Source organism: Nerophis ophidion, linkage group LG07 (assembly GCF_033978795.1).
Source record: "Nerophis ophidion isolate RoL-2023_Sa linkage group LG07, RoL_Noph_v1.0, whole genome shotgun sequence".
Taxonomy (NCBI): domain Eukaryota; kingdom Metazoa; phylum Chordata; class Actinopteri; order Syngnathiformes; family Syngnathidae; genus Nerophis; species Nerophis ophidion.
In genome coordinates this window covers 34,350,159-34,365,319 of record NC_084617.1, presented here as the reverse complement: position 1 = coordinate 34,365,319, position 15,161 = coordinate 34,350,159, and the positions used below count along the sequence as shown (strand labels likewise).

Genomic DNA, 15,161 nt, shown 5'->3' with positions numbered 1-15,161 from the left:
ACGGGGGCTGGCAAATAAACTTTGGTGATGATTTTATTGCACAAAAAACCCTGAGGAGAAAACCCTGAATATTCATCAAGCTTGATATACAATACAACTGTCAGGGGATGCACATGAAAGCCAAGCCCAACTGATTTCAAATCCTGGGGAAGGTGGGCCGCCATACAAGATGAAAGTTCTTCGCAAACAAAGATTTTAAACAATAACAGTTTATCTTTTTCTTTGTTACATTTGACTTCTGGTTGCCTGAATTAACAGCGGGAAGGAAGGGAAGTGTGGTGGTGTTAATTGGAGGTAAAGGAACATCTCAAGGCCTTTACATGACAGAGGAAGCTCGGCAGAAGTTCACAAAGTTTCTTCTGGAAGACTAAAAATTACCTCGTTTACACATATCATTTGTTTGTTTGTTTTTTTTCAGATCGCATTTTTTTCTCCGGCTGACTTTAGTATAAACGCACACAGGCCCCAATGTCTCTTGCATGCGCAGTTCGATAGAGCGAAAACAAAGGAAGTTGATCTGTAGAAATGTGCAATCTCTTATAGATGAAGAGTTGACTCTAAGTTGATATTTTGAAATGTACCTCTTGTAGATGAAGAGTTGACTGCAAGTTGAATTGGTGAAATGAGCTACCTCTTGTAGATGAAGAGTTTACTAAGTTGATCTGTCAAAATGAGCAACCTCTGATAGATGAGGAGTTGACTGGTAAGTTGATCTGTCGAAATGAGCAACCTCTTGTAGATGAAGAGTTGACTGGCAAGTTGATCTGTCGAAATGAGCAACCTCTTGTAGATGAAGAGTTGATTGTAAGTTGATCTGTCGAAATTAGCAACCTCTTGTAGATGAAAAGTTGACTGTGAGTTGATCTGTCGAAATGAACTACCACTTGTAGATGAAGAGTTGACTGGTAAGTTGATCTTTCAAAATGAGCAACCTCTTGGAGATGAATAGTTGACTGTAAGTTGATCTGTCGAAATGAGCTACCGCTTGTAGATAAAGAGTTGATTGTAAGTTGATCCGTCAAAATGAACAACCTCTTGTAGATAAAGAGTTGACTAAATTAATCTGACAAAATGAGCGACATCTTGTAGATGAACAGTTGATTGTAAGTTGATCTGTCGAAATGAGTAACCTCTTGTAGATAAAGATTTGACAAAGTTGATCTGTCGAAATGAGCTACCTCTTGTAGATGAAGAGTTGACTGGTAACTTGATCTGTCAAAATGAGCAACCTCTTGTAGATAAGGATTTGACTAAGTTTATCTGTCGAAATGAGCAACCTCTTACAGATAAAGAGTTGACTGGTAAGTTGACAAGTGATAATTGTATTATATATTTTATTTCATATTTAAATCTGCGTTTCAAAACTTAAGGTATTATTTTTGATACAGCAGGATAAGACACTACTGCTGTGAATCTTTGGGCACCACACAAAATACAATATTCAGTATATACACATATACAGTAAATTTGTATGTATTAATTTGACAGTGACAGCACAATGAAACATTGCTACCCACAGGTAACCAATGTCAAAGTACATAAGACTTTTAGCCAGAGGTTAATTTGCAACCATCATCCCATGTTAGGCTTTTAAAAATAGTAAAGAAAAGTGTAAAACATAAAAAAAGATTAAGATAAGAACAAAAATAAAAAAACATTTAAAATAATTGCCCCATTTATCCATATTTTCTTTAAGCCACTTTTTCAGTTTTGTGGAGACAAGTTTTAATGTCCGACTGTGACTTTAACTCCAGTGGCAAAGGTGAGGCCTTCACTGAGAATGCAGACTGACCCACTCTGCAGCTCCCACCAACTGCACACCTTCACTACTGTTTCTTTGTACAAACCCCGTTTCCATATGAGTTGGGAAATTGTAATGGATGTATATATAAACGGAATACAATGATTTGAAGATCATTTTCAACCCATATTCAATTGAATTCACTACAAAGACAAATATTTGATGTTCAAACTCATAAACTTTATTTTTTTTTTGCAAATAATAATTAATTTATAATTTCATGGCTGCAACATGTGTCAAAGTAGTTGGGAAAGGACATGTTCCCCACTGTGTTAGATCACCTTTTCTTTTAACAAAACTCAAACGTATGGGAACTGAGGAAACTAATTTTTTAAGCTTTGAAAGTGGTATTCTTTCCCTTTCTTGTTTTATGTAGCGCTTCAGTCGTATAACAGACCGGGGTCTCCGCTGTCGTATTTTACGATTCTTATTGTGCCACACATATTCGACGGGAGACGGGTCTGGACTGCAGGCGGGCCTGGAAAGTACCCGCGCTCTTTTTTTTACGAAGCCACGCTGTTGTAACACTTGCCTTGCTGAAATAAGCAGGGGCGTCCGACAACAATCCGAATGGTTATTTTCCTCTTTATTCTGGAGGACACCACGTCCTCTGTTTCCAAATATAAATTTGAAATGTGGACTCGTCAGACCACAGAACACCTTTCCACTTTGCATCAGTCCATCATAGGTGAGCTCGGGCCCAGCCAAGCCGTCAGCGTTTCAGGATATTGTTGATAAATGGGTTTGGCTTTGCATAGTAGAGTTTTAACTTGCACTTACAGATGTAGCGACCAACTGCAGTTACTGACAGTGGTTTTATGAAGTGTTCCTGAGCCCATGTGGGGATATCCTTTACAAACTGATGTCGGTTTTTGATGCAGTACCGCCTGAGGGATCAAAAGTCTGTTATATCATCGCTTACGTGCAGTTATTTCTCCAGATTCTCTGAACCTTTTGATGATTTTATGGACTGTAGATGGTGAAAACCCTAAATTCCTTGCAATAGCTCGTTGAGAAATGTTGTTCTAAAACTGTTCGACAATTTGGTTACATAGTGGTGACCCTCACCCCATCCTTGTTTGTGAATTACTTAGCATTTCATGGAAGCTGCTTTTATACCCAATCATGGCACCCAACTGTTCCCAATTAGCCTGCACACGTGTGGGATGTTCCATATAAGTGTTTGATGAGCATTCCTCAACTTTATCAGTATTTATTGCCACCTTTCCCAACTTCTTTGTCAGGTGTTGCTGGCATCAAATTCTAAAGTTAATGATTATTAGCAAAATCAATAAAAAATTATATCAGTTTGAATATCAAATATGTTGTCTTTGTAGCAGATTCAACTGAATATGGATTGAAAATGATTTGCAAATCATTGTATTCCGTTTATATTTACATTTAACACAATTTCCCAACTCATATGGAAACGGGGTTTGTACTTCTTTAAACATCACATTAGGGGCTAATCCATTAAGACACTTAAAAAAAGCTTTAAAAATGAGAAATTTATAAAACTATCAAAACTCATCATGTTATATTGTTGGGTAATATGGCAGTGATGATGCTTCATTGGTTTTTGGTCAAATGTCTTCAGTGTTTGTTTATACTATGACAACAGAGGGTTCTATATACGGTATATATACCAGTGGTCGGCAACCCGCGGCTCCGGAGCCGCATGCAGCTCTTTGATCACTCTGGTGTGGCTCAGCTGTAAACTTGCCGACCTTCCCGAATTTACCGGGAGATTTCTGACCTCAGTGCCTTTCCCTAAAATTGTCTGAGGTTTGCATACTGCGATTTTCACTCGGACAGCAACATTGAGGGCGGGCTGTGATGGTAATACCCATAACATCTTCTAATACATGTCGTTGTGCCCGCTGTTACACAACACTTTGTGGGTGCCAGCCGGTCACGTATTGTGTGAAACCTCCATTACAATCATCAATCAATCAATCAATCAATGTTTATTTATATAGCCCCAAATCACAAATGTCTCAAAGGACTGCACAAATCATTACGACTACAACATCCTCGGAAGAACCCACAAAAGGGCAAGGAAAACTCACACCCAGTGGGCAGGGAGAATTCACATTCAGTGGGACGCCAGCGACAATGCTGACTATGAGAAACCTTGGAGAGGACCTCAGATGTGGGCAACCCCCCCCCCTCTAGGGGACCGAAAGCAATGGATGTCGAGCGGGTCTAACATGATACTGTGAAAGTTCAATCCATAGTGGCTCCAAGACAGCAGTGAAGGTCCCGTCCACAGGAAACCATCTCAAGCGGATCAGCAGCGTAGAGATGTCCCCAACCGATACAGGCGAGCGGTCCATCCTGGGTCCCGACGAGCGGTCCATCCTGGGTCTCGACTCTGGACAGTCAGTACTTCATCCATGGTCATCGGACCGGACCCCCTCCACAAGGGAGGGGGGGACATAGGAGAAATAAAAGAAGCGGCAGATCAACTGGTCTAAAAAGGAGGTCTATTTAAAGGCTAGAGTATACAGATGAGTTTTAAGATGAGACTTAAATGCTTCTACTGAGGTAGCATCTCGAACTGTTACCGGGAGGGCATTCCAGAGTACTGGAGCCCGAACGGAAAACGCTCTATAGCCCGCAGACTTTTTTTGAGCTCTAGGAATCACTAATAAGCCGGAGTCTTTTGAACGCAGATTTCTTGCCGGGACATACGGTACAATACAATCGGCAAGATAGGCTGGAGCTAGACCGTGTAGTATTTTATACGTAAGTAGTAAAACCTTAAAGTCACATCTTAAGTGTACAGGAAGCCAGTGCAGGTGAGCCAGTACAGGCGTAATATGATCAAACTTTCTTGTTCTTGTCAAAAGTCTAGCAGCCGCATTTTGTACCAACTGTAATCTTTTAATGCTAGACATTGGGAGACCCGAAAATAATACGTTACAGTAATCGAGACGAGACGTAACAAACGCATGGATAATGATCTCGGCGTCTTTAGTGGACAAAATGGAGCGAATTTTAGCGATATTACGGAGATGAAAGAAGGCCGTTTTAGTAACGCTTTTAATGTGTGACTCAAAGGAGAGAGTTGGGTCGAAGATAATACCCAGATTTTTTACAGAGTCACCTTGTTTTATTATTTGGTTGTCAAATGTTAAAGTTGTATTATTAAATAGAGGTCGGTGTCTAGCAGGACCGATAATCAGCATTTCCGTTTTTTTGGCATTAAGTTGCAAAAAGTTAGCGGACATCCATTGTTTAATTTCATTAAGACACGCTTCCAACTGACTACAGTCCGGCGTGTTGGTCAGCTTTAGGGGCATGTAAAGTTGGGTGTCATCAGCATAACAGTGAAAGCTAATACCGTATTTGCGTATGACGTCACCTAGCGGCAGCATGTAGATGCTGAAGAGTACAGGGCCAAGGACCGAACCCTGGGGAACTCCACACGTTACCTTAACATAGTCCGAGGTCACACTGTTATAGGAGACGCACTGCATCCTATCAGTAAGATAAGAGTTAAACCATGACAGGGCTGAGTCTGAAATACCAATTCGTATTTTGATACGCTCTAATAAAATATTATGATCGACGGTATCGAAAGCAGCGCTAAGATCGAGGAGCAGCAACATAGATGACGCATCAGAGTCCATCGTTAGCAATAGATCATTAGTCAGTTTTGCGAGGGCTGTCTCAGTCGAGTGATTTGCCCTGAAACCGGATTGAAAGGTTTCACATAGATTGTTAAACGCTAAGTGCTCATTTAGCTGCTCTGCAACAATTTTTTCGAGGATTTTCGAAATAAAGGGAAGGTGAGACACCGGTCGGTAGTTTACCATGAGGTCTGGATCGAGGTTAGGTCTTTTAAGGAGAGGATGAATAACCGCTTTTTTGAATGCAACGGGAACAGTGCCCGAGGAAAGTGATAAGTTTATAATATTTAGCACTGATGGACCTAATAATACAAAAAGCTCCTTGATAAGTTTCCCAGGAAGTGGGTCAAGTAAACATGTTGTTTGTTTTATTCCATTTACACGTTGTAACAATCCTTCTAATGTTATTTCATCAAAACGAGAGAAACTATTTTGGATATTTGCAGTATCCGCCGTATATACAATCGTATCTGTGTTACTATAACCCCGTTGTAGCTGGGACGCATTGTCTTTAATCTCCTTTCAGGCTACATTATACACCCTGGTAGCACCAAAACCCGCCCCCCCAACCCCTCCCATCTCAACCGACGCAGGGGGGGCGGGGTTTGGTGCTAGCGGGGTGTATAATGGAAGAGTCAGGGTTGCATGGGATTCTGGGTATTTGTTATGTTGTGTTTATGTTGTGTTACAGTGCGGATGTTTCCGGAAATGTGTTTGTCATTCTTGTTTGGTGTGGGTTCACAGTGTGGCACATATTTGGAACAGTTTTAAAGTTGTTTAAACTGGCACCCTCACTGTGACCTGTATGGCTGTTGAACAAGAATGCCTTGCAGTCGCTTGTGTGCATCTGCAGAAGCCACATACAACACGTAACCTAACTGGTAAGCCGTTTGTACAAGTTGTGGAGGGCATTAAAGACAGTGCCATCGTAGCACGCCCTTATTTTTGTTGATTGGGTTTTAACTCATCCGAGGGAATAGTCACTCTGTAACCCGCGAGACTCCCGGACAAATCGGGAGGAACTGTACGCGGGATGCTATTAAGGGGCATTCATATAAAATTCACTGGCCGCACTAACATCAAATCTTCATATTTAATTGCGGGCCGCATGTCTGAGACCCCTGGTTTAAACATAGCACAAAGCAAAAAAAAAAACTTGTATACAGTCTTATTTCATTATAAATTTCAAGTCTTCCATCCATCCATCCATTTTCTACCGCTTATTCCCTTTCGGGGTCGCGGGGGGCGCTGGCGCCTATCTCAGCTACAATCGGGCGGAAGGCAGGGTACACCCTGGACAAGTCGCCACCTCATCGCAGGGCCAACACAGATAGACAGACAACATTCACACTCACATTCATGTGGCTCCCATTATTTTCTTTATTTTGTGAAACGGGTCAAAATGGCTCTTTGAGTGGTAAAGGTTGCCGACCTCTTATATGTACATTTACATGTACATACAGTTATAGTGAAAAGATTACATACACTTGTAAAGAACATAATGTCATGGCTGTCTTACCTTTCCAATCATTTCTACAACTATAATTTTGTTGTGATTAAGTAATTGGAGCACATACTTGTTGGTAACAAAAAACATTCATGAAGTTTGGTTCTTTTATGAATGTATTATGGGTCTACTGAAAATGTATGCAAATCTGCTGGGTAAAAGTATACATACAGCAATTTTAATATTTGCTTACATGTCCCTTGGCAAGTTTCACTGCAATAAGGCGCTTTTGGTAGCCATCCATAAGCTTCAGCTTGAATTTTTGACCCCTCCTCTTGAAAAAATTGGTGTGGTTCAGCTACTTGTTGTTTTTCTGAAATTGACTTGTTTCTTCAGCATTGTCCACACGTTTAAGTCAGGACTTTGGGGAGGCCATTCTAAAACCGTCATTCTAGCCCGATTTAGCCATTCCTTTACCACGTTTGACATGTGTTTGGGGTCATTGTCCTGTTGGAACACTCACCTGCACCCAAAACCCAACGTCCGGGCTGATGGTTTTACGTTGTCATGAAGAATTTGGAGGTAATCCTCCTTTTTCAATGACCCATTGAAAGCACCATTTCCATTTACAGCAAAACAGGCCCAAAGCATAATAATACCACCACCATGCTTGACTGTAGGTTGGTGTTCCTGGGATTAAAGGCCTCACCTTTTCTTCTCCAAACATATTGCTGGGTATTGTGGCCAGACAGCTCGATTTTTGTTTCATCCGACATCACATGGACAAAGATAAGACCTTCTGGAGGAAAGTTCTGTGGTCAGATGAAACACAAATTGAGCTGGGTAAATCAGGCCTCCATAATGAAGTTGACCAAACAGCAGTTGTCCCGGAAATCTATCAACAGGCATTCTGATGGTGTGGCCGGCCCATCGCAGTTGGTACTGGAGAAAAGGGGCCTCCATGCTCTTGGTACCATTTTTACTCAGGACTACTGTGTGTTGCACACGATCACGCCATGTCAGCTCAAGGATCCGCTGGAGACACTTGATGTGAAAGTTCTCCAGCTATTGGATGCGGTAGAGATCCAGGGTCCATGCTCCACAGCCGTATAATAGCGTGGAGACACAGGTGGCTTGGTAGACACCCACCTTGGTACGTATGCTAAGGTCTTTGTTCACATAAACCCTCTTACGCAGTCTACCAAAGGAGGTTGTGGCAGACCTTATTCGGTTTTGAACGTCATTGTCCAGGCTGCAGCTTTTAGAAATAATGCTTCCAAGATATTTGAAGTCAGGAACTATTGCTAGGGGCTTGTCGTCAATGTTAAAGACAGGTGATGGTGGTCGAGTTGGCGGAGGGGAGTTCCACTGGCAAAGTACTTCCGTCTTCACAGTGTTCACAGTGAGATCCAGTCTACTATAGGTCTTCACAGCAGCTGTTAGCGTCGCCTGCAGAGCGTCTGATGTACGTGCCACGAAGGCACAATCATCAGCATACTGTAATTCCACAATGTTCACAGTTTTGACCTTGGTAGCCACCTGCAGCCTTCTGATGTTAAACAAGCTTCCATCCAACCTGAAATCCACCAGTACACCACTGCTTTCCTTAACAACTTTGTGCAGTAGCCGGGTGACACTCATGAGGAAGATGTTGAATAGTACATGTGCAAGTACACAACTCTGCCTGACACCTCTGCATCCTTGAAAGGACTAGACTCCTGTGGTCACCTGAGCCATCATCCCCTCATGGAAACTTTGCAGGATGTTTACAAACTTCTGCGGGGCAACCAACCCTGAAAAGGACCACCCAGGGCAGTCTCTGTTGACCGTATAAAAGACCTTTGATAGGTCCACAAACGGCATGTATAGATCTTGATGTTGCTCCCTACACTTCTCTTGTAGCTGGCGTGTTGTGAAAATCATGTCCACAGTGCTGTGATTTTTCCTGAAGCCACATTGAGACTGAGTTCTGTTATACTCTGTATGAGTCTTGACAGCATCACTTTGGCAAGAACCTTGCCGACAGCAGAGATATTCCTCTACTATTGCCACAGACAGACTTCTCACGCTTCCCTTTATTTATGGTTACAACATTGTTGGGGGACTGCTCCGCGCTTCCATATATCAGCAATGTAGTGGAAAATTGATCTGGTACAGAGATAGCCTCCCTGTTTAAGGATCTCTGCAGGGATGCCATCTTGGCCATGGGTCTTGTTGTTCTACAGTGACTTAATTGCAGCCCAAATTTCAGAGAAGGTTGGTGGAATATCCTGTTCTTCAAAAGTTGGGTAGTTGGGCAGCTCATCTAGCACTGCCAGATCAGAGGTGGCAGGTTGGTTTAAAAGTGTCTTGAAGTGTTCCGCCCATCTGTCCACAACTGGTTTCTGGTCCATTATGAGGGTTGAGCCGTCAGCCGAATTCACAGGTGAGAGAGAGGAGTTCCTGGGGGCATGGCTGGTTATCACAGCATTGTAGTAGTTGTGTGTGTTGTTCTTCACTGCAAAATGTTCGATTTCTTGAGCCTTGTCAGTCCACCAGTCATTTTTCAGTTTTCTTAGGACAAACTGTACCTCCTTTCTTGATGTTCTCCAGTGCTGCTTTGGCCTGACAGATGTAGGGTTGTTCAGGGCTGCATTATGGGACTTGTGCATGGTGTCCAGTATGGTTCTGATGGGTTCAAAATTTTAGTCAAACCAATCCTGCACCTCCTACGGCGGTAGCCAATAGACTCGGCTACAGCCTCATAGACCTTTGAGCTAAGGCAGGTCAAGTTGTCATCAACACTTCCTTCAGGGCTCAGGAAGGGGCCGATTTCCTGAAGCTTCCCTGCAATGGTGGATCGAAGGCTGTTCCCAGCCTCGTCTGCTTCAAGCCGGGCAAAGTCCAACTGCTTCTTGACAGTTTATCGGAGACGAACAGGGGAACGTACTGACGCTCACAACTTGGAGATAATTATGCGGTGGTCAGTCCAGCAGTCAGCACCTCGCATTGCACAAGTGATGTGCTTGGTGTCCTTGCGTCTCATGATGACGTAATCCAGCAGATGCCATTGCTTGGATCGTGGGTGCATCCAGAAAGCCTTGTTTATTTTTCTGTTGGAAGATTGTTTTGGTGATTGTTAGGTCATGCTCAGCACAGAGACTGAGTAGCCTCATGCCATTGCTGTTGACCTTCCTGATACCATGCTTCCCAATCACTCCTTTCAAAATGAGGTGGTTCTTCCCCACCCTGGCATTAAAATCACCCAGCAGGAGGATGTTGTCACTGCTTCCGGAATTGGACTAAGACCAGATTTAAAGCACTTTGGAGTCTTTTGACCGGGCCTCGAATTTTATTTTTTAAGGTCAAGGCCAGTGTTGCCTTAAAGGAGGGCTCATATTTTAGAGCACCAAGGAAAGTTAGAAGGGCACTAAGGCAAACATTATTTTATTTCCAGGGGCTCCAAAACATGCATGGGTGTGTGTGTGTTTGTGTACTGTATATCTATCTATCTATCTATCTATATATATATATATATATATATATATATATATATATATATATATATATATATATATGAATCTTCCAAATGGGGTCCCAGGGACCCCATCAAGTTATAAAAATGGGGTCCCACAGTATATTTCTGGAGTACCACTTTTTGTAAGCGTTTTCAGAATCAGAATCAGACATACTTTATTAATCCCCGAGGGGGACATTAAAATTTTCAGCACAATCCCATTCAAGATCAGACAAACGTTACAGGGAGACAGAACAGGATCGCGGACAGGTCTGCCAACTTCCGGCGCCCCTACAAAAAAGGTGAGATACAGGTAAACAAGTGGGGGGGAATGGGGAAAAAAAAAAGATTAAAATAAAAATAAAAAATCAGTCTAAGCCTATGCCCCTGGAGAGGGGGTCCAGACTGAAAGTATGCAGATCTGAAAAACAGATCTGCATACTTGGCTGCTTTGCGCTCGTGGGCTGCCTAGATTTCCTCCTCCTAGGGGATGGTAAGCTCAATCAGCATGGCAGACTTCGTAACAGCAGACCACAGCACAATGTCTGGGCGGAGTGAAGTGGTGGTGATCTTACGGGGGAATTGGAGCTGTTTGCCGATGTCAGCCTTCATACTCCAGTCCCTTGCCAGAGAGAGGACATTGCAGGGGCCTCGTCGGCTGGTGTCTCCTCTGCCTTCCCCTGGCTTCACAAACATGACAGGAAGTTGCTTGACTATGGGCTGGCTGTTGACCTCTTGTCTACTGCTCTCCGGGACTTCTGCAAGTTTCACGACTTGATCATGCCGCCATCTGAAGCGACCGTGTCAGCGCGATCTTGCAGTCTGATAGCAAGTGCTGCAGGCTGGCGTTGTGAGCACCACAGAGGGGACAGCTCCCCTCCTGGCCGAACCACTGGTGGAGGTTTCTGGGGCATGGCAAGGTGTCATAAGTTGCCCAGAGTAGGAAGCTGAGTCTGGCTTGTGGCATCTTCCATAGGTCGGCCCAGCTGATGGGTCAGCTGATGGTACCTTCTTAAGTGGTCCATCTTCCTTGGCGACCTTGAGACACAGCCTTGATTGTATATTGCTCCTGGTTCACCCTTGAGACCTCCTCCACAACCATGGCTCTGCGTTCCCTCTTTGTGGCCTTGGACCAGAGGCGTGGAGAATCTCCCCAGCCAAGCCCCACTCTTCCTGTTGCACCCTGCCAACTATTTCCTGGTGTTGGAGTCTGCCAACGGCCTTGGCAACCTCTGGCCCTGCTTGCCACTTCTGGCCTGTTCGGGTTGGTACATGTGCATTCCTCACTGTAGGATCTGAGGATTCTTCCAGCTCGAGAACCAATCTGGCCTTCTCCTGCTTGTAGCCCAGGGCGATGGACTGGATCGGCAGATGTAGTAAAGTTGCCCCAAATAAGCTAGTGTCGGAGAAGCAACGCGGTAGGCCCAGCCACTTTCGGATGTAGGAGTTGGCTAATCTGTCCAACCCGTTGGATGTTGAGGATGGAATCTCGCACATCTTCAGTGGCCACATAACCCTTTGGTACAGTATGAAGTTGTAGCACCACAACTTGTACTTTCCGGGGAGATGGCTCTTGTTGATACTCGCTAGGCCTTCTGAGAGTTGTTTCCGTGCTGCCTTGCCTGCGTGCTTGTCCGACAGCTCCGCATTGTACTGCCTCCCCAGGCTTTGGATGGAGTGGTTGACCAGTAGAATGATTTGCTCACCTGCAACAAAGATGGTTTTGTTGTTCCCGGTGCCTTTGCGCAAGAAGAGGCTTTGTGACTTGGAGGGTTTTATCTTCATCCGTGCCCATGTCACTAGCTCATCCAGCCTCTTCAGACACCTTCTCATGCATGGATCTGTTTGCAGTACCACAGTGACATCGTCGATGTAGCTTCGGGGTGGTGGAAGCCTCTGCCCTGTCTGCAGCCTCATTCCTGCTACAGTCTGACGGACTCCACGGAGGATGATTTCAAAAGCTGCAACAAAGAGGACTGGGGAGATGGAACTCCCCATGGCTATAACTACTTCCAGACGCTGCCGTCCTGTTGTAAAATCCTGGAGGCTGAAACACATCCGGAAGTCCCTGAAGTGGCTGGTTACCAGGTTGATGATGGAAACAGGGACCTAGAAGAATTGCAATGCAAACTGGATGAGTTTGTGAGGGACAGAACCATAAGCGTTGGCACGGTCAAGCTACACCATGTGGACGTCGCTCTTCTCCTGCTTGGCCCTATGGATCTGTGCCCAAATCATTGAAGAATGCTCCACGCATCCTGGAAAACCTGGTACTCCTGCTTTCTGGCAGCTCGTGTCAATACAGCCATTCTCTGTGAGATAAGAGGTTAGTCTCTTGGCCATGACTGCAAAGAAGATCTTTCCCTCAACTTTCAACAGAGCAATGCTCCTGAATTGATTGATGTTATGGGACTCCTGTTCCTTCGGAATAAACACCGCCACAGCTCTCTGCCACTCCGACAGAATGAGTAGATTCTTCCATGCTGTGCTCATTAGCTTCCACAAGCATTTCAGTACTTGGGGGCAGTTCTTGTATAGCTTGTAGGGGATTCCGTTAAGCCCAGGAGCTGATGCTGACCTTGCTTTCTTGACCACTGCTCTTACCTCGCTGAATCGAGGAGGGAAGCTGTGAAATTGTGTGGTTGGAGGTGGAGGAGGAGGGACGTATCCTGGTGAACCTAACGGATCGTTCCTCTTTGAGTCACTGTGTTGGCCCCTGATGTACTGCTCAAGCTCCTCCTTGGTGGCTTCCAGTTTCCCGTTTTTTTTCTCCTCCAGAAGCTGACGGGCGTGCTGGAAAGGATTCTTCATGAAACTAGCCTTTTTTTCTCCTTTCTTTTCTTGCGTCTGCAAATACGCTCTGCACTTCGCATGCTGCCCAGCTTCGGTCTCACCTCGTCCCATAACACCTTCAGGCCTTCTTTCTCCTCTGCAGTTGCTTTCCTCCATCTCCTGCGGAGCTAGCGCCGATCATGCACCAGGGCGTCAGTCTCAGCCTCCCTCCTGCCCTTTCTTGGGGGGAGATTGTGCTGCATCTTGGTGAGGCTACCAAATCTAGCTTTGCACTTTTCGTACAGGATGTCCCCAAGCAGGTTGAGTTTCTTGTCCACTTTACCACGTAGTGCGTTCTCCAGCAGTAGACTGAGGTCTGAGTCCAGTCTCTGCCATATCTTCACATCAATTGCCCTAGGCCACTTGATGGTGCCCTTTCTTCCTGGTTCCCTCTTTTCTTTTTGGCGGGTGACTGGGGGTCTGGCAGGTCTATCTTCAGCATGCACACAAGCCAGGGGGGTACTGCTCCGCTCGGGGGGTTCTTACTCTACCGTCCGCATATCAACAATGTTTGGACCCTCGGCTCTGTGGTTCTCTCCCCGGCTGGGGGTCCTGCTTGTCTTATCTGCCGGAGCAGTGCAAGGATGTTGTATGCCTTTCTTCTCGCTCTCCTTTTTTTTCCTCCCCTGATTAATCCGTCAGCCCCTGTATGTGGTCACTTTACCCCATCCACACCTGCACAATCGAAATATCTTCATCTCGTTGTCGATGTCCGTTCCAGTCGTTACCGAGTAGTCAGTCCTGTTAGGCCCATCTTCCACCCCGCCTCTCGGAGGGCCTTCGGGTTGTTTTTCCTCATACGTTTTCGTAGTTAGAGGTTGGGTGTCTCCTGGCTGGGGGACTAGTGGGTTGGGTAACTAGCCACCCACTCCCGGTACAGACTTTCCTGCTGTCATCCAGACTTTCCTGGAAGTCTTCCAGTCTTTCATGGCTGTCAACTGCCCTTTCGCAGTAGTCACTGGTTACCCAGAAATCAGATTGATTGTACCGATTTGGTGTTGTTTTGAGATATATATATATATATATATATATATGTCTATCTGTGTTGGCCCTGCGATGAGGTGGCGACTTGTCCAGGGTGTACTCCGCCTTCCGCCCGATTGTAGCTGAGATAGGCGCCAGCGCCCCCCGCACCCCCAGCGGGAATATGTCGAATAGACAACTTTAATTTGTCAAGTGTGGGGCACAAGCGTTGCTACCAAAAGTAGCATTACTGCTAATATGTAGCATAGTTTGAAAAGTCAACTGCTAATAACTTTAATAAATACAGTTTTGGTAAATTGACTTCGTTATGATTACCTTCTCTGCATGTAAGGTTAAAATGAGCAAATATTAATGCAGTATGAACAATAATGTTTTAATGTATACACATAGAATCATCATACTGCTGTGATTATATGCATCAAGTGTTCATTCAAGGCTAAGGCAAAATACCAAGATATATATCGTATATCGCGATATGGCTTAAAAATATCGCGATATTAAAAAAGGCCATATCGCCCAGCTCTAATATATATATATATATATATATATATATATATACATACACATACACATACACACACACACACACACATACACATACACACACGCCCCCCAGCGGGCCTTTTGAATATCTCCCTAATTCTGAGGTCTCAAGGTTGGCAAGAATGGCCGCAATTGCCGTGGTTAAATTCGACCCCTGTTAGACTGGTATAAAAAATCAGATCCGTGTCAAAGCAAATCAGATTTGGTGTGCAGTGTAAACATCTGCAAACATGGTTGGGTAGAGTCAATTAAGTCAATTTAAAGCAGCGATATGCGAAGAGATATGCAAGGCTGCAGGATGATGAGCTAGCATAAGTTTGCTGGCTATCAAAAGGACAGCTGATATCGCTATCTAAAATAATAAATGGAGGCGAGGTCGCAGCTGTGCGATGTGAAAATGCCCTGACGGGCTAGGAGAAGGCA

The 15,161-nt window shown here is 44.6% G+C and overlaps 1 protein-coding gene across 1 annotated transcript in view; it reads right to left on the bottom strand.

Moving 5' to 3' along the window:
• bin3 (bridging integrator 3) overlaps positions 1–15,161 on the bottom strand; it is a 165,574-nt gene that overhangs the window by 43,058 nt on the left and 107,355 nt on the right. The window lies entirely within an intron of this gene.